Source organism: Catharus ustulatus, chromosome 9 (genome assembly GCF_009819885.2).
Source record: "Catharus ustulatus isolate bCatUst1 chromosome 9, bCatUst1.pri.v2, whole genome shotgun sequence".
Classification (NCBI taxonomy): Eukaryota; Metazoa; Chordata; class Aves; order Passeriformes; family Turdidae; genus Catharus; species Catharus ustulatus.
The window spans coordinates 30,114,530-30,133,330 of record NC_046229.1 but is presented as its reverse complement, the minus strand read 5'-3'; positions in this window follow the sequence as shown (position 1 = coordinate 30,133,330).

Sequence of the window (18,801 nt, the reverse complement as noted above, 5' to 3'; positions counted from 1 at the left end):
ATGTCCCTGATGGCACCTCCTGTAACCCTATAAATCCCTCTCTGATTGCTGAGAGTATGTAAATCTACCCAAAAATGTGATAGTTACCAAAGATGACTGCATTATTGAGCCATAAATCCCCTATCAGCTTAGGGAAATGTCTGGTTCTATGGAGCTAAACAAGTCAGGACAGCTACTTAACTATTCCCAAGCATCAGCCTGTTAAGATGCAGGTGAGGAGCAGCTCAGAGATGTTTTCTCAGCAGTCATTTATCACATTTGTACAAGTCATAAACAGCTCTATGGCTTTTGGCCGTGCCTTTTCATTTCCAGAAACGGAGACATGGCCAGGAGGAGCAGAGACAGGAACATCTGTTCAGGTGCAGGGGGAGGAGTTGGGGCACCAGCAGAAAGGACCAATTTTGTGCTGCAGGCAGGTGGTGCTGTGGTATTTGCAGCTTCCATTTCTGAGGGAAGAGAGATAAATATGTTTGGGAAGGGGGCTGGGATGGTGAGAAGCCAGCAGCTCCAAAATTCCAGTGAGGTAAATGATGAAAAACCATGGACTGATATGGTGAAGTAACAAATAATGGAGTTTTTTGACAGTCTGGATAGGAAAAAAAAATTTAAAAGCCTTTCTGAGCCAATATTTTACCATCCCAGGCTGCAAATGAATCCTTGTCTTGAGCTGGAACAGTCATGAATCTGCCCAGAGAACCAAGGCCAAGGATTTACAGCATCTCCTCCTGTTACCCTCTCCTCCAGCAGCTGCAGCAGGGTGCCTTTTCCCCCTTGGGATTCTCCCTTGCTTCTCACACTCTTTCTTGCAGTGGAGGATTTTTTTTTCCCTGCTAGAGCACAGGAGACACCGATATTCCACCCCAGCTCCATGACCTGGGTGCTCACAGGCTGTGCTGGGCAGCTCCTGGGAGCTGATCCTTCTGCAGGCACTGGAAACTGAGCCAGGGCTGCAGAGCCTCTTTGTGCAAGGACCCCTGGAATTCTCCCTGCAGGAAAATGAATCCAAACATCCCAAAAGCTGGAACAACCCTGCTGTGTTTGCTTGGGGAAGATTTAAATCCCCTTCCCTGCAGGACTGGAAGTGCCAGGATTTGAGCTGTGTGTGTGTTTTTGTTAAGAAAGGCAGGAGCCTTTTTTGAATTGGAAAATGTAAACCCCCTCCCTCCAAATTATTATAATTTTGAAATTAAGGGTCTTTCAGGCAATGCTCCAGATTCTTTTCCAAAGGGCAAAGGGTGGACCTGGCACATGGAAATTTCAGCCCTTTAAAAATGGTGATATAAAAGTAGAACATCTTGCAAATGCCCCAAGAGCTCTAGGAGGCTGATTTCAAAAGGAAGTTTCTCTTGGACAACATGGTCCCTTTGAGACAACTTTTTAGTTTTGAAAGTGGAAGCTGGGTGTGTGCAACAGGCTGTCAAATAGCAGCCAGAAAAACACTGCCCAGTCCTGGGAATATGTGTTAAATGGAGACTCACAGCACACTGCCCCTTGCTCAGTGCCAGTCCCTGGGGCTCCCTGGGAGCCCTCTTGGCATCCTCTGGGCAAGCAGGGCTTGTGCTCTGTCTGGTACAAGTCCTGACTGTGCTGTGTGGTCTGAACCCAAAATCTGAGCATCACATCCAGGCCTGAGCTCTTCTGTGGGGTTGGAAGGAGAGGCACGCAGCACTCACAGAGCAGGATTGAGTGCTTGGTCCAGACCTGTTAACCCAAGCAAAGGAAAAGCCCAGCCTGGAGGATGTCATCAAATTAACAAACTGAGCAGTCCCTCCTCCAAAAAACTCTGCTGGCTTCCTCCCATCCAGCTGGGCTTTACCCTGTGGGCTTCACCCCTTTCCTCAGGGCCGGGGTTCAAGTGACCTACATCTGATTTCTCACTGCCTTCTGATGAGTGTTTTCATAATGCTTTTCTCCTCCCCAGATCTGGGCACCTGCCAGAGCTCAAATCCTTCTGCTCTTTGACATCTAATTTGGTTCTCCACAGGATATTTCCTGCAGGGTTCACAGGAGTCTTGAGAGAGGCTGCCTGACCTTGCAGTGAGAGGAACTGGTCGTGGTGATGCTTTGTGGCCCTGTAAAGGTTTGGCAAGCACCAGAACCAACTCAGCCCTTGCCAGGGACAGCACATCCCTTGGATGATGCCTCACAGAGGTGCAGAAGGACCAGAGAAGCTGTGGCACAAGAGGAGGAAAAGGTGGACAGGAGAAAAAAGAGGGGGAAAATGTCCTTCCAGCTGTGTCATCCTGTCCCCTGCCAGTTGCTGATCCCTGGGATTTGATGCAGGATCGTGGGTCAGTGCCTGGATCTGGGAATGTCTGGAGATGCATGAGAGGGCTGGAAGGAGAGAGGTCAAGCAGCAGCTCTCTGGAGAGAAGATGGGCAATGGGTTAAGGATAGAAATGAGGAAATGGGGATAGGGATGAAGCTGCCTATCTGGGAGGGGGCAGCAGAAGTGGGGACCATGAAAGTGTCACTTGAAGCTGGTTGTGTGGTGGAAACCAGTGGTCAGGAGGGACTGAGGGTGTGGGTGGCACCCAGCAGAGCAAGGGAAGGTGTGTGCAGCAGGGTGTGTCCCCCTCTCTGGGCTCTGCAACCTGCTGGGATGTCCTGGATTGGAGGACAGGTGTCTGCTGAGAAAGGCAGGAGCCTCTCTTTGAAATGGAAAATGTAAATTCCCTTCCTCTAAATTATTATAATTTTGAAATTAAGGGGCTCTCATAGCAAAGATATGGGAATAGGAATGACAGTTCTTTATTAACAAAACTAAAAATTTTTAAAATATATCTAGTAATACAAAAAAATGAAACACTGACAGAGTCAGAATCCATCCTGACACCCCATCAGTCAGGCAGGGTGTTGGCAGCAGTCCCATTAAATGGTGGCTGCATCCTCCTGCAGTGACAGATGTGGTTCAGTTGGAGCAGTGCTCCTGTAGAAGGTGCAGTTTCCCTCTAAAGGTCCAGTGATGATGTGGAAGGATCTGGTTTTCCTCTGGAATCCAGTGGGAAAAGGCTGCTCTGATGTTCCAAATCTCAGATTTTATCTGGGTAGGAAATGCTTGGCTCCTCCCCCTGGCTGGAGGATCTCCCAATGGGATGATGGAATTTTATCAGTCCTGCAGTGGGACTCAATGGCCATTAACAGGAGATATCTCCTGGAGGGAGGATGGGGTGTGGAAAAGATAAAGAACACTGCCCCACCTGGTTTAACAGCTGGTGATAGAATAGAAACTTTTGGTCACATCCTGCTTTGCAAGCCAAGACATGGTATGAGGACAGGGCTGCCCTCAAGTCCCTGGAAGTGGCACCAGGGTCTCGATGAAAAGATGCTGAATTACCTACAGGAAATTTGATTGCAGTATTGATAAATCCACTTGGACTTTTCAGGGAGTGGAATGCTGCTTGTGGAAAAGAGCCCTTTCCCAGCTCTCTGCCCATGCTACTCTTTGCTTGACCTATCCATTTTCTCTCCCCATTTTTGCAGACAAGTGCCCTCCTAACTCTGCCCTCCTGTCCCTGCTGTGTGGCTGATGGGTGACATTATTTTTGCAGGTCTCTGTGGCTCACAGCAGAAGGTACATGTTGGAACCCAGAAGCCTGGGAGTTTTGAGCTTTCTGTGCTTTCTGGCACTGACCCCCAGGAGAGCACTGCTTTTGACTTGAGGCCTTGGAGAAAGTTTCCAAATCTGAGTGGTGGAGTTGGGATCACAGGTGTGTAATTAAATAGAAGTGTGTGATTTCATATGGTGATGGGTTTGGAATTTAAGGTTTTAGAACACAGTAACAAGTATGAGACAAAGTTCTTAGGTGTTGTCTCTTTCTGTCTTCTTCCTTCTTCCTAGTTTCAAGCAGTAGTTTTTAGTTAGATAACTAATGCTGCACTACACAGTTGCACAGGTGTTTGGTTATTGGATCAAAAGCATAAATAATATAGATCTTTATTGGACTGTTCAGCTTTAAAAGACCTTGTAGCTAGTTAAATTCATCTTCATTTTGCTCACTTTTAGCTGATAGCTAGAAGTGTTGCAAAATTCTCTGTACTTTAAATAAAATTTAATAAACAACCAAGTCCAAACGAGAAATCTGTCTCCTTCATATTTTAATCCTAACTCTAAGAAAAACAAAAGAAAATAACAACAAGCACTAATTAAGTGGTACAACTAACCCTTTACCAGTGGTGGGCAGTGGGTACCTCTCCCAGTCCCTGCTTCCCAGGACTCTGTGTTTTCCTCCCAGGTGCTTTTTTCAGCCCAACAGTGTGAAATCCCCACGTGTCCAGGCTTATTTGACCTAATCTGGAGTGGTGTGGGCATTTCTCACTCCCTCCAGTTCTTGCTGTAGTTCACTAGTAATGATTTTTTCTCCAAAACATATGAATGGAAAGTTTCAGATTCATGTGAATGTTCAATAAAAATATTTTTTTATTTTACACAATAATAATCTCCTTACAATTTACTCCAGTCCCACGAGTAAGACCTGTAATGTCTCTAGATCCTCCTGTTCTAGGAGGCTTTGTGGGTGAGAAGATGGAGAAGTGAAGCCCTTTGGGGTATTTAGCCCACCCCTTCCAGCCTTTTCTCTGCCACTTTAGGAGCAGAGGAGGAGCGCCTCTGGAGCGGAGCTGTCTTTTGGTGCCTCTGCTTGTTGGACATCTCTGCAGGCTGTTGACGCTCCTCTCACATCCCAGAGCCTGAGCTGGTGCCAGCAGCTCTGCCCTCTGACATGGAAGTGGCCAAACTCCGTTTTTGGTGTCCCTGGCTCCCTTTGATGTGCTGCCTCACTGCCCCGAGCCTACGCACCCCAACCCGTGCTATTCCCCGAGGTGCACCCCTCTTTCCCAACAGCCATGAGAAACATCCTCCTTGTGGTGTTTCCAAAAGGGAAAATATGTCCTTGGGTGCTGTAAATAGCACAGAGGAATGGTTTCTCATGATCCTGATCAGGCCAGCGTTTCTGCTGCTCCAGCCTCGTGAGCCCCCTGGGCAAATGTCAGCAGAGAGCCCTTCTCACCACTCTGTGGCCCTTCCCAAGCTGCTGCCTTCACACTGGCCTTGAGGAGCCCCTGGGGAGCCAGGAGCCCAGGTGCTGTGAGAAACAGCCCTTTCCTCACCAGTGGCAGGGTGAATTCTGCACATGCCAGATGAATCCAGGACCCCTCATTGACCTCGAGGATGATTGGGTGGTGAATCTGCAGGAATGGCTCTGGGATCCCTTTCCATGGATAGGAACTGACTGCCCCTGATTGTCTGTGCTAGGACAGGTGTCTCACAAGGTGCTGAGCAAGTGCTGGGACCAATATCTGGGGTGGGATTGATGCCTTAAGTTTGAGCTTTCATATTTTCCAGATTCTGTACAGCATTAGTGTGTGACTCTGAACTCCACACAAAGTGTTACAGGTTCTCCTCCCAGCTCAGGCACACAAAACAATCCTTTTCCAGCCCCAGAACCAAGGACACCGCTGCAGCTTCAGCCCCAAAAAGTGCAAACAGCAGGGAATGGAGGAGAGAATCTGGGAGGGTGGGACTGCAGAACCTGGAGCTGGAATTGGACAATGAACCCCAATATGGGAATGGACCCAAACTTATAAAAGTGTGAGAACTCCTGACTCAGAGCCCACCTTGGGTGTAGCCACAGCCGGGCTCTGGCACTGCCCAAGGTGAATCCTTTGAAGGGCTTTTAATAAATCCCTGCTTTATTCCTTTAACTCTGTCCAGAGTTAGGGTCAGGGTGAGGTGGTCCCTGTCCCACCTGGGGACATGGCAGCTTTTGGAGTGTGGCTGCCTCTCTTCAGCTCCACATGGCCGCAGGTTTCACACCTCAGGCACGTCCTGGTCACAGGCTGGGAAAGGTGGGGAAGGAGTGTAGAGCAAACCCATCTCATCCTGGTTCTCCGGAGCTCTACACCTGCACCCCAAGAAGGGCTCCCAGCAAGTCACAGATGCTGCCACATCCCTGTGCTTAGCTCCAATTCCATCCCTTTTCTGAAGGTACAGCCCCATGTGGGACAGGCAGAGATGAAGGAGCTGGGCTGCACAACTGTTGTTGTGACTGTGACAGCATCTTCCAGGCCACCTGTGTGGCAGAACAGACCATCCCAATTCACAGTGCAGAGATACAGCAGCAAACCAGAGGTACAGCTGGCCTGGCCAAGGAAAGCCCAGGGAGCAGTGGAGCCACCACTCCCTCTGCAGGAGGGCATCCATCCCCTTCCAAAGGCAGTGGCAATGTGTTCCCAGAGCACCCCAAGTGCAGGCTGCCACCAAACAAGCCCCTTGCAGGATGCTCCTCGCCTCTGAGGCTGCCCTGTGCACTTCCAGGCTGGCACAGAGAGACAATTGGCAGGGGGAAAAGAAGGGTACTTCCCATATGGAATAGGGCCCCCAGGAATCACCCTCTTCCCAGCCCCTTGGGGGAATGCACCACCAGGGGCAGACCTGGCACATGGAAATTTCAGCCCTAAAGTCAAATATTATTTGGAAGCTAACGACAAACAAAATCTATTTTTGCAGTGGTCTTGTTTAAAACATTTTTCCTTAATCCCCTTGAAATAGCAGTAATTGAAAACGGTTCTCTGCCATGCCAGTGCATACTTCTTTAATTATATCCTGCTCTGCCTGTTTCCAATGAAAGGGCCCTATCTGTTTGCACTTACTGGCCTTATGAAAACCAGGCTTGGGCCCAAGTCGGCAGGCACCCAAAATAAAAAACATTTCCCTTCAGAGGCACCATTTGAGCTCATTAACTTTAATCAGCCCAGAAACATCTCCCTGAGATATCTTCCCCCACCTTGGAGCTGGGGCACTTCCAAGCAGCCCCAGGGGTGATGGTGATGAGCCTTGACATCCCAGAAATGGTGGGACTGGGGTGATGCTGTCACCCAGGGGATGTGGGGCTGCCCCACAGTGCACAGGGTGATGGGTTCAGGTGCTCAGCCCATCTCATCCCACTCCTCCCACCTTGGCACAAGCCCAGGGATAGCAGCTCATTAAAAGCTCAGCCCCAGGCAGGGTTTGGAGCAAGGGGCAGGGGCTGAAGAGCAAACTGAAGTGAGTTAGGGGCCATCACATCTCCCCACGTGGCTGTGGGTGCTGCTGGAGGAGCTGGTACCCAGCCAGTGCCTGCAGGTGAGAAAGGAGGGGAATGCTGGGTGTCTGCTCCATGTGCTTTCCCCCTCCCCTTGTTTGGTGTCTGGGCTGTGCATGGGGTGGGATTTAGGGCAGAGCTGACAGGTTTCCCCTCCAAGCCCCATTTCAGACATTATTTCACCAAAATGCTTCTCACCTGCTCTTTGAGCTGTGCTGTGATTAAGCCTAAGGGAAGAACTGGATCCATCAGTGTTGAGGTCCTGAGGGATTGCTGGGCTTTGATGGCCCCAAGGAGACTGAGCCCCCCCAAACCACATTCTGGGTTGGGAGTCCCACTTCAGCTGAGGCTCAGAAATTTCTCTCTTTCCTGAGAATTTTCTCAAGCCAAAAATTCAATTCTGCTCTTAATTTTCAGTAGAAGGGTTCTGTTTGACACACTTTCTACTGCTAGGGTTTTGGTTTTTTTATTCTCAAGGATAGGATGCCACCCCAGGCCAGGGTAAGTGAGTAATTTTGTGGTTTTATTTTTTCTTATTTTTATTTCAATGGTTGTTGAGCAGCCAGGGATGTAAAGGATGTGCTGGAAGGGAGCAGAAGATGCTGCAGCAGCTCCCAGACACACCCAGGAGGCAGGGGATGGGTCAGGAGCATCCTGCCATGAGACTGGGGGGATTTTCTACCTTACACACCCAAGTATTTTAGGGCTGCATCTGTCAAGGGTCCCAAAGTGCTTGGGTCTTAATTTCCCAGGCTGGTGATCCAGGGAAATCCACCAGCAGGAGATGCTGGCTGCGAATAGAAACCACTGGTACAGAAAATGAGGGGGGAATGTTCTTCTGAGCTTGTTGGCAGGGCATTTAAAAGTAGTTACAGGAGCAGAAATGAGTGATTGCTCACTTTGCTGTCTGCTCCCTGTGCACTTGGAGAGATTTATTGACTGGTAGCAGAAGATCAGATCCCTTCATTCCAGATTGTGTGTGCAACTGAGCACTAATTATGGTTAATGGTTGTACTGAAGTGGATGATTTTTTTTTTCTAGCATGACAGCAAGAATAATATAATTTAGCAATATCCCTACAGCAAAAAAAAAAAAAAAAAAAGGCCAGGAACTGTTCTGAGGTTATTTCTGCAAGCTTTGCACAACAGGCAAAGCAGTGGCAAGAAGACAATGGGAAAAGGGCACAGGCATGGAAAGAAATCAGTCCCACTCATGTGGGACTTGGGATGGGCTCAGCCAACAGAACTGCTCATCCACAGCTCTTGGGGCAGCAAACCACAGAGGAACAGCCCCAGCAGCGTTTCCCATGCAGAGATATTTCTCTCCATGGGCTGCAAGGGGCTGATGTGTTCACAGAGCAGGGAGCTGCCTGTGGGAAGGCACTGAGGGAGGAGTGACAGCCACAAGTCCTCTCCACCCAAAAGCTGCCAGCTCCTGCTCAGGAGATGTGCAGTGGAGACAAAAAAAAGGGGCAGAGCTCTGTAGGTGTGTGCAAGTGCAAGTCCCAAACCCAGGGGATCTGTGCTGCACCCACTGCTGGTCAAAGTGTTTTCCTTTGTACCACCAGGAATTTGGTGCTTTTGCCTCCATACCCATTAGGACCATCTGGGAATGGGAACTGGAAGCACAAACAGGCTGTGGGTGTCAAGGTGAGCAGAACAAACAACATAAAAACATCCTAGCTGTAGGCACGTTGCTTTTGAGTATGTGATAAGGGAAGGTTATAAAATACATAAATACATAAACCAGCTCTCAGAGTTATGGCCAAATACAACTTGGAGAAAGCAATTTACAGGGCAAATCAGATGTGTGGGGGGGAAGCTTCTCTGGGCTGCCTTCCCTGGGGGAACAGGGACTGAGCACCCTGAAAGGACAGACCCGGCTGGAATGAGAGTGTGGATATGGAAACCCAAATGCAAGGTGTTGTTTTGTTGATTTTGATAAAATCTGGGCTTTGAATGGGAAAGGCAGTAGTATTACACCTGCTGATTCAGAGTTTCTCCCAGGTTTCCTGGCACAGCAGCAGGACAAACTGGATCGTGTGTGTGATGTCAACGCCCCTTCAAGCATCTGGACACATTTTACTTTAATTGTGTGTTAAGTAACTCTAAGATATGACTGGAAACTATAAATATTGCCACAGTGACAGTGGGATAGCTTTGTCCAAACCTGGATTAGAGCAGCCTGGATGCAGGAGTCACAAGAGGGAGCTCGAGATGAACTTTAGGGGTTTTTTTAAGGTGTAACTTTTTTTTCCCTATTTACAGGCAAATAGGCCAGAAATGCCCAGTGCAAAGAAAGGTGATGCTCCTTTTTAGCAGCTTTTCCCCCAGAGTGTGAGGACCTGGCTGGACATTGTGCCTCAGAGGAAGCAGCCAGGAAAGCACTGAAGATGCCCAGCTGGCAAGAGCCCATCATCCTGCCAGCCTCAGGAATTTGTAATGGGGGAAAATGGAAATTCTGGGTTTGCACCAACCTGCAGTACCCTGGGTCTCACCTCCACTGGGGCTGCCCCCATGGAAATGCAGCCCTGGAGGTTCTGAGCTGTCTTCTTTTGCACCCCTCATCCCACTGGATGCCCCAAACCTCTGGAAAATTCTCTGCTGAAGCAAGGAAGGTGTTATAAGTACATATTAGATTATTGGCTTTTTGCAAATATTAAAATGAATGCTATGTGTGTAATGTTGGAAAACTCTGCTGTGTGAATATAGTTTCTTTTAGTTCTGCTATGAACAAAATTTAGATATAGTCCTGTGATAAATATATATTTTTCTAGCACTATAGCATAGTGATGTAAAAAGCTTTTGTTCAGGTAACTAACTCAGAGAATGGTTAAAAAAAAAAAAAAAAAAAAAAAAAGATAATCAGGAAATTCTTCACATTCTTGAATTATCAGACACCAGAAGCCCAGGGAAGGAATTTATTGATCTTCCATTTTTAGGGAGAATCGACAGGAGGGAGCCACAAGGAAAAACAAAGGTTGATTTACAGGTTGGGGGGATGATTTTGAATTATGCATGAAGGTCTATGAATATGCAGCAGGTTGATGCATTTAAAGAAGTGTTCTCTGAGTTAAGGAGTGCTCTTGGCTGAAGGCCAAGCACCCAGCCATTATAACCTTTTGCTTTATTGTTTGTCTCTTACTGTCTTTTATTAAACCTTTTAAAAATAACCAGGAAAGTGAACCTCGTTTTTCACAAGGGGATCCTTGCCTTTCCATGGGGCACACGAGTTAAATGCAGTGGTTCAAGCCATGGGTGGCAACTTGTCATTGCCATGGGGCTGGAAGGCAGGAGGTGAGGGTGAGAGCTTTGCTCTGGGGTTAGTCCCAGCCTTCCTGTTCCAGGGGCTTAAACCAGACTCCTTCTGCTGCTACCTCCCTCCCAAGGACAAAGGAGAAAGCACAGGTGATCACCAGGAAATCTGTGATTGTTAAATCCAGGAAGCCTCTTCAGGCAGGTGGGGTCACAAAGCATCCTGGAGCAGTTTGGTGCTAAAACTTGAGCTGCTGGCGTCCTGTTGCTGAACAAAGATTGTTTGTTCCTTATGCAGAAAAACAGGTCAAACCTTGAAATCCCAGCCTGGGACCTCACCAAGATTTGGGGTGCCAAGCAAGTGCCAGAGCACAGTCCTTTCCCTGGGGAGGTCACTGACAAAATCCTGCTCAGGCCAGACAAAATTAAGGGAATAGAAAGCAGCTTATTTATATTTATTGAAGGGCCTTCAGGTACATTTTGGGCAGACAAATCCCCCCAAGGAGCTACACCCAAAATGCATTACAGGTCACAAGTTTTTACACTTTTATAAGTTTGGTCCATTTGCATATTGGGGATTCATCTTCCAATTGCAGCTTCAGGTAATAAAGTCATTTTACCCCAAGTTTGCTCCCCCCAAAACTCACTATTGTTTCCATCTCTGAGGACCTGAGGCAGTGAGGTGTCCTTGATTCCAGGCCTAGAGAGGAATTGCTGTGTCTGACCAAAATGGGAGAGCAATGTTAGAAAGATGGGAGAAATGTTATGCATATGGAGTTCAGAGTTACACACAAAAGAATTGCAGGACTGCAAATACATGAAAAATATAAAAGCTAAAATCCTAAGGCATCACTGGCAAGGCATAAGTCAGAGAAGCAACCAGGGGAGGAAAGGTGTTTTACTGAAGGGAGGGCAGCCCTTGGTACAATTTCCTGTATTTGGGAGCAGATCCCATGGCTTGTCCATGCCTTGCAGCCCCTCTGGCCCAGGAGAACTGCAAGCAGCCCCCTGCAAGACACAGGGATTGCTGGACAGAGGAGAGATGTCTTTGGGACAGATGCAGTGAGATATGTTATCCTGGGGGAGCTGCTCTGTGTGACAGAGATTTCATGGGAGGCAAGGTGGGGTTTTTGTTTGGTTTGTCCTTGTCTGGTGAGCTGTGAAGCTGAGGGTGAGCGGTGCCCTCAGAGCTCCTATCTCCACTGAAACAGCCAGAACAGCTCCCTGGGGAATGGCAAAAGCAACTTTCAGGACAGATGGAAGCTTAAGGAGGGTGAAGAGACACTGTCATATTTTCTTCCCCATCACAAGGCCTTAGCTCCCCTTGGGGTGCTCCATTCATCAACCCCAAACCTACTGGGAACAGTCCTGGAGCCCTTTCCTGGAAGGATTTTGCTCACAAACAAAAACGGGGGAGAGGGGTGTGGAAAAGCAAATGAAATATGGACTTTTAGCTGTGTTCAACAAAAACAAGAGCTGGCTGGGGATGCAATTAGAGCAGAGCCAAGGCGAGGGGAATGTTCTTGTGCCTGGCTTTGTGCTGCTCCAGCTGTGGATTTATTGTCCCTCGACCAGCCTTGGCTGCTGGCAGCTCCCGAGGGCTCTGCCCAGCCTCCACACAGGGTGGTTCTCATTGCAGACTTCAGAGATGCTGGAACAATGCAGCTGCACATCAAAGGGAGGAGAGGATGATCCCTCACCCCACGGGAGCTGTGGGGCACAGATTCCCAGTGCTCCCAGTGCTCCCAGTGCTCCCAGCCTCTGGCCAGTTTGGATCATCCCTGGCTGATGAGCCCAGCTGCAGCTCTCTGATCAAGGCACTGTGCTGAGGTTTATTCCCTTGGGCTACAGCAAGGAATCCAGCTGTTTCCAGCTGTTTCAGCTGGAATGCTCCTCAGGGGAGCATCTGTGGGTGTTGTGTCACATCCAGCCGTGGCATGAGCAGCACAGCACATGCTGAGCATCCCTCCAGCTCCAGTCTCTGAGAGCCTCTCCAGGCAGCCAGAGGATCAAAACTGGAGGGGTTTCCCTCTCTGCTTTGCTGCTGCTCCCAGTGAGAAGGTTGGGAATGGCCAGCCCAGGCCACCAGGACACAGAGCTGCAATCACAGGAGCTGTGCACAGCCCCAGGGGCATGGCACACACCAAGGCACACTGTGCCATTGACCTCCTGCAGCTTCTGCCACTGCAGGCTGTCCCTGATGCTTGGGATTTTAGCTTTTCTATTTTTCAAATCCTGTACTGCTTTAGTGTGTAACTCCAAACTCCATGCAGAGTGTTAGCAACTGTCTTCACATTTTATTCAGACAAAACAATCCCTCTAGACCTGAAACTCAAGGACACCCTACAGCCTCAGGCCCTGAAAAGTATCAGAAAAAGGGAATTATGGGGGAGCAAACTGGGGGTATATCACTTCATTTTCTGAAGCTGTAATTGGAGGATTAACCCCTCATATGTAAATGGACCAAACTTACAATTGTCTGAAAACCTTGTGATCATTGTCCATTTTGGGTGCAGCCCCTCTGGGAGGCTTATTTGATGTCTATTTGATGACCTTTATTAAATATCCACTTTTATTCCCTCAACCTTATCTAGCCTCTGTTTTAGGTGGCCACTCCAAGGCATCATCCCCAGCAGGATTCCTGCTGTGACACCCTCTGAGCATCTCAGGACCTGAGATCTCATCCTCTGAGCAGCCTCAGCCCTGCCACAGCTGTGAGGCAGCCTCAGGCTGGAGGATGGCAGGATTTTGTAGGTGAGACTTTCCATGTGTCCTAGGTTACAATGTAAAGATGTGCCCAGCAGTTTGTATTCTATCACCAGCTGTTAAACCAGGTGGGGCAGTGCTCTTTGTCTTTTCCACAACCCATCCTCCCTCCAGGAGATCTCTCCTGTTAATGGCCATTGGGTCCCACTGCATGACTGATAAAATTCCATCATCCCACTGGGAGATGCTCCACCCAGGGGGAGGAGCCAAGCATTTCCTGGCCAGATAAAAACCTGAGATTTTGGAACACCAAAGCTGCCCTCACCCCCTGGCTTCCAGAGCTACCAGACCTTTCTACAGGATCACTACTTCAACAAGACTACTTCATCTTATCTACCACCCCCCTAACCAGCAGGGTGTCAGGTTGTATTCTGACTCTGTCAGTGTTTTTTTTCTTTTGTACTATTGCATGTATTTTATTTTTCTCTTTTTTCCTATTAAGTTGCATTTCTGACTTGGAGTTTCTCACTGGTTTTGCTTTCAAACCATTACACCATGCTTTTTTGTGCTCTTTTGGACGCTGGGAGCCTTCTCTTCTTGTTTTCTTTTAGCATGTGGCCAAAATTCCATCAAAAGTTTGCAGATGTTGAGCAGAAGCTACCTCTATTGCCATTGGAAATGCTGAGGCTTTGATTTTATTTTTCTCTCTCTCTGGGTATATTTGAACACCTTCACTTTTCTTCTTTTCTCTGCTTTCCCATACCTGCAGTTCTTTTTTGTTTTTCCTTCTCAGAGAGGAGAGAATGCCCAAAATGCAGTTTTTTCTCTTTTGAGGAAAACTGCAGCCGGGAAATGATGAGTCAAGAGGTCCATGACCCTTTTCTGATTCAGTTGCTTGACATTTGTGTCAATCCAGGTAAATTATTAACTCATCCTGCACCTTTATTCCCCTCTCTCTGCCCCGGGATGACCTTTCCTATCCCTGTGCCAGGGCCAGGAGCAGGCTGGCTCTCATGCTGTGCAACACTCCTGGGTGTTGTTTTCTGACAAAACAAATCTTTTATTTCATAGAAATCCTCCTCCAGTTCACAAACAGGAAACAGCAGCCAGTGGGGTTCATTTTCAGTGGTGCTGAGCATCATCCCCAGGAGTGCAGGATCACCTGTGGGTGCTCAGCAGCTCCTCAGATCAATTAGCAATCCAAGGCACGAGCCCCTCAGAGCTCCTCTGTCCCACTAATCAGAAACTGAGGGAGGGGTGAGGCTGCAAAATGTTCCCAATTGTCCCCAAATGTCAGCCTGGCTTGGATGTGGAGAGAAAAGAAAATTTGATGGCCCCTCCAAAAGCAAGCCTGGAGTTGTATGAGAGTCTCCACAACCAGAAGTTTTTTAAACAGGTGAAGGAAACAAAGTGGTCCAGGTCAGTTGGAGCTGCATTTGGAGAGATGGGTCAGACATCCCTTCACATCCTGTCTCCTGGGGAGTGATGAAGGTCTTGGAGGTGGAAGATCTTCCAGCTGATGAGAGCTACTGCAGCTCCACAGTGCCTGGCTCCTCTGCCAGGTACCCCCAAGGGCTCTGAGAGTATCTCCTTGCTCAGGCTTGGAGGTCTGTCCTCTTAAAACCCCTAATTTTGGGGAATAAATGCACAAAAGTGCTCCTAGGGTGGTGCAGGGGCACATCTCTGCCTGAATCAGGAGTTGCTGTGCTGGGGGGTGAGAATGCCCAGCCACAGGGGCAGCAGGAATTGGAGGTATCCCAAGTGCCTGGTTTGGGAGCTCAGTCAATATTTATGGAATAAATATGCTCCGAGTGGAATTTTTGAAAGCACTCCAAGGCTGATGGATGCCTTCACCTGGTGGTGCTAGGAAGGGAAATTCTGGTCAGGTTTAACCATGTGCTCTCCAGACAGCTCCTCCTTAGGATTACTTTGCTTAGGAGTTAACCTAACCCTAAATCCTGTTTGCTCTGACAGTCTCCACAGTAGCTGTGCTTTACTGCCTGTGAATGACAGGCACAGACCTCCTGACACTGAGGAGTGGCTCAGAACACCTGAGAAGGGTCTGAGATCCTTCCTAGTGCTGTGTGTCACACAGGGAACCTGTGTGTTTGTCCACTTGGGTTCCTGGCACAAGGATGTGGTGGTAAAGGCAGGCTGTAAATGTCCATAGGGGGTGGAAAGCTGTAAAATGTACATTTGGAAAAAACCCAAGAAGTTAAAAACTGCAGCTCTGCAGGATTTATTAACACAACAGGTTTGATAACAGCAGCAGCCTTCTCTTGAGAAATTCCACAGGTTACATGCCTGGAAAACATGGTGACTTATTAAATCAGGTTAAATTTTGCCAAGAATGATGGAGTACAACACTTCTGCTCTCCATGCAGAGACCTCCTTGCTTAACAAGTAAATCCCTCTCCCACAGTCACTCTACAGCCCATGTCTGCTCCATCCTTTGGATCTCCTAAAAAATAGTATCTTTTGAGAGGTTTTGGGAAGAGTTCAAGATACTGAACATATCTAGCATAGTTTAAGCAGAAACAGAAGTGTCCTGCCAGTGTTTGTCACTGGGATTATGTGTACTGGGAATAGTAAACAGGAAAACAGCCTGCTTGGGGAGGGGCTTTCTTTGGTTTGGAGCAGGAAAATGCCTTCTGGCCTTGGAGGTGAAGGAAAAGGAAAAGTTTGCTTTTTTTTTTTTTTTTTTAAATCAACATCCAGGCTCCAAGAAATGGGTGGGGAAATACATTTTTCCACCAGCAGCTGCTTGTGCATCCCTTTATCCTGCAGCTCTGCAAGAAGCACTTGGAGGCAGCAGCCACCTTTGGGATCAATTAAATTCTATCAGTTAAAGCCTCTGGACAGTGAGGGGAGGCAGTGATAACATTGGAGAGGGGAAAATGAAGTGATTCATTGATGAGCCCAAACCTCCCATCCTATCAGGTTGAGCAGCTCCCTGGTGCTGAGTTCCCTGCCTTGCTTGGAGACTGGATTAACCAGAAACTCCACTTCCATTTTCCTTTTCCCCCTTTAGCATGGCACATGCCAAAAGCTGCTGACACAAACCTAGAAAACAGCGAAGTGGGCTGTGCTGAGAATTGTTTGTGCAGAGATTTGCCCCTCCTTGGCCTAAAGCATTACATTAAACAGAAATTGTAAAACTGGTGCCAGAGTTTTGCAGAGAAGGTGAGTTTCCCATCTGATTCAGACTAAATGGATATATTTAGTTTCTCCTTACTTTACTTTAAGGATTCAAAAGGCTGTTGGAGAGCACAGGCCTGTGCCACAGTGCTGGGGAACTTTGCTTCTCTAGGGGACAAGGGACAGGGACATGAATACCCCATTCCTGGTTCTCATCCTCAGCCACCACTGGATATTCCCTGGTCCTGGATCCTCCTAAGGTGTCCCAGGGCTGCCATCCAGCAGCAGAGGTGGGTAAAGGAACCAGAATTTTTCTGTTTTCAGTGCCCTGGGCATGTGTGTGCATAATTACAAGAACTGCCTCCCTGCTATCTCATCTCCATCAACACTTTGTTCTGCACACCTGGCCAGGGGTATGTGTGGAGTGGAACACCACAGCCCTAAGGCAGATTGCTGAGGCTTGGGAGGGATTTCTACCCTGTACTCCCATGGTATCACTCACTGCATCTAGCTCTGCACCTCTGAACTGGATTCCTCACCAGAACCAGGGTCAGCCTTACTGGCTGCACCACAGGCATCTGATCCCATTTCTGTGCCAGCCAAGTCTTAGCCAAAACCAACTTGTTCTTTTAGAAAGTGTCCCTGAACTGCCCTCCTAAAAGCCCTAACACCACTCCTGGAATGCTGCCACAGCACCCCTCTAAGTGCAAGTCACTTGAATGCCTGCTGGGGAACTCAAAAAATGCAGAAGCATATAAAGAACATAATATTTGCCTCAGTGCCTTCCTGACCTTTTTTTTTTTTTTTTTTTTTTTTTTTTTTTGTGCTGGTGAGCATCTTTGCAGGATCACCTGGAGAAGGGTCCAGTGTGAGGGACATAGAGCTTGTGCAAATCCCAACACACAAAGGTGTGCAAACCTTATTGACTTTCTTTGTTTGGGGTTTTTTTGTAAACATATCCCTTCAGCCTCTGCAAATCAAATTACAGGGCCAGAGCAGACATCTCTGGTGGATACTTTATTTACCACCCTCTGTTCTGCAGCCCTCTGATGGGTTTTTCTCCTCCTCCCTTGTGGACTCCTTGGTTATTCAAACTGCTAAAGGAGCTTGAATCAAATCTGGGATTGTGTTTATCAGTGACAGGGTGAGGCCCTGATGGGGCTGGCAGCTTTGAGTGTGTCCTCTGCTCCCCTGCACTCACTCTGTGAGTTTTGCTGCCACCCCCATGGCATGATTATCTTTGCCTTTTTCTAAACACTGGTTTTCCTAAAGTCCTCTATCAACTGTGTCTCCATGGCTTCTATATTCTCCATGCCCAGCTGGATTCATTTGCAGGGATTTCATACCTTCCTGCCAGTCACCCCTAAATATATTGAATATCTGGGGGCAAAGCCCCATCCAAAGCCACTCTTATCCCCTTTGTTTCCATGATCGTTTACTCCTGGGAGTAAACATGTTACATATTTAAGATAATTGCAACACAGCCTAAACATACTTAAACTTTTCCCTGAAAAGGTGGGTTTGATTATAATAAGTTCTGGGAAATAATTTCCATAGTCCCTGCCTTTGGCTCCTCCTGGTTGGGTCTGGTCCTGGTTCAGTGGCTTCTGGTGGTCATGGGCTGGGGGGCTTCAGATGAAGTCAGCTCCTCTTCCTCCAGCTGAACTTTTCACCTCTGCTCCTCACTCCTGCTCCTTGGACCCTTGGCATTTCTCCAGCCCAGTTTTGGCTGGTTTGAGATACTTCCTTACTTTTATCAGGGCCCAGTCCTGCTCCTGTCAGACCTTCCCAGCCCCCTTTACCACTGTGTCCTGCACTGATGTTTCAGCCCACAGTCCCCTTTCTTTGTGCCTGGGACCTTGGTACATTGGTTTTGGGGCCATTTCATGCTCTCCCTGCATGGGCAGCCTCCTGCCCAGCACTGATATTGGGAACTTATAACTAAGCTTAAACAGGCTCTGGTTTGCTCTGTAATCAAGTGTTAAGAGCAGATAATTTGCTATACAACAACAGGATTTTGCCTATTGTTTAAGACTGAAAAGCAGGAACTAGTGCTCAAAAAAATGGTTAAAAAAACTGGATCTATGTTTTGGACTATGGCCAGAAGCCTTGGAGCATGGCCAGATACCACGAGGGTCTGTGCAAGGACCAGGTTCATCCAGAGGACATTGTGACCACTTAGCTCATCCAAGACCACCAGAAGACCGACCACAAGCCCAGAACATGAAAAGCTGATTGACACACGGAGCCAGAGCAGGCAGGGACAGGTTATGAATATGCACGGACGATGTTGAAACCTTCATACATATGTATGAGCTGAAGTGTATACAAACACAGAGACTGGATAAACACACCTACTCCAAAACCTTGCTGCTTGTGGAGTCTTTTCTCCACGTTTCTCCCCTGGTGTGGCTGATGGCACAATGCCCCGTGAGCTCTCAAACCCAGCCCTCGTTCCTCGAAGGTGCAAAGTCCTGACAAACCCCTTTTTCAGCAAGTAGCCACTGGGCGAGTGAAGGCGTCGCACATCTGGAGCCGCCCCCTCGCCCGCGGGTGCACAGCTGGAGCGCTCCGCTCGCTGTCCCCCTTGGAGGGAACAACATCTGGGCAGTCCAGCTGGC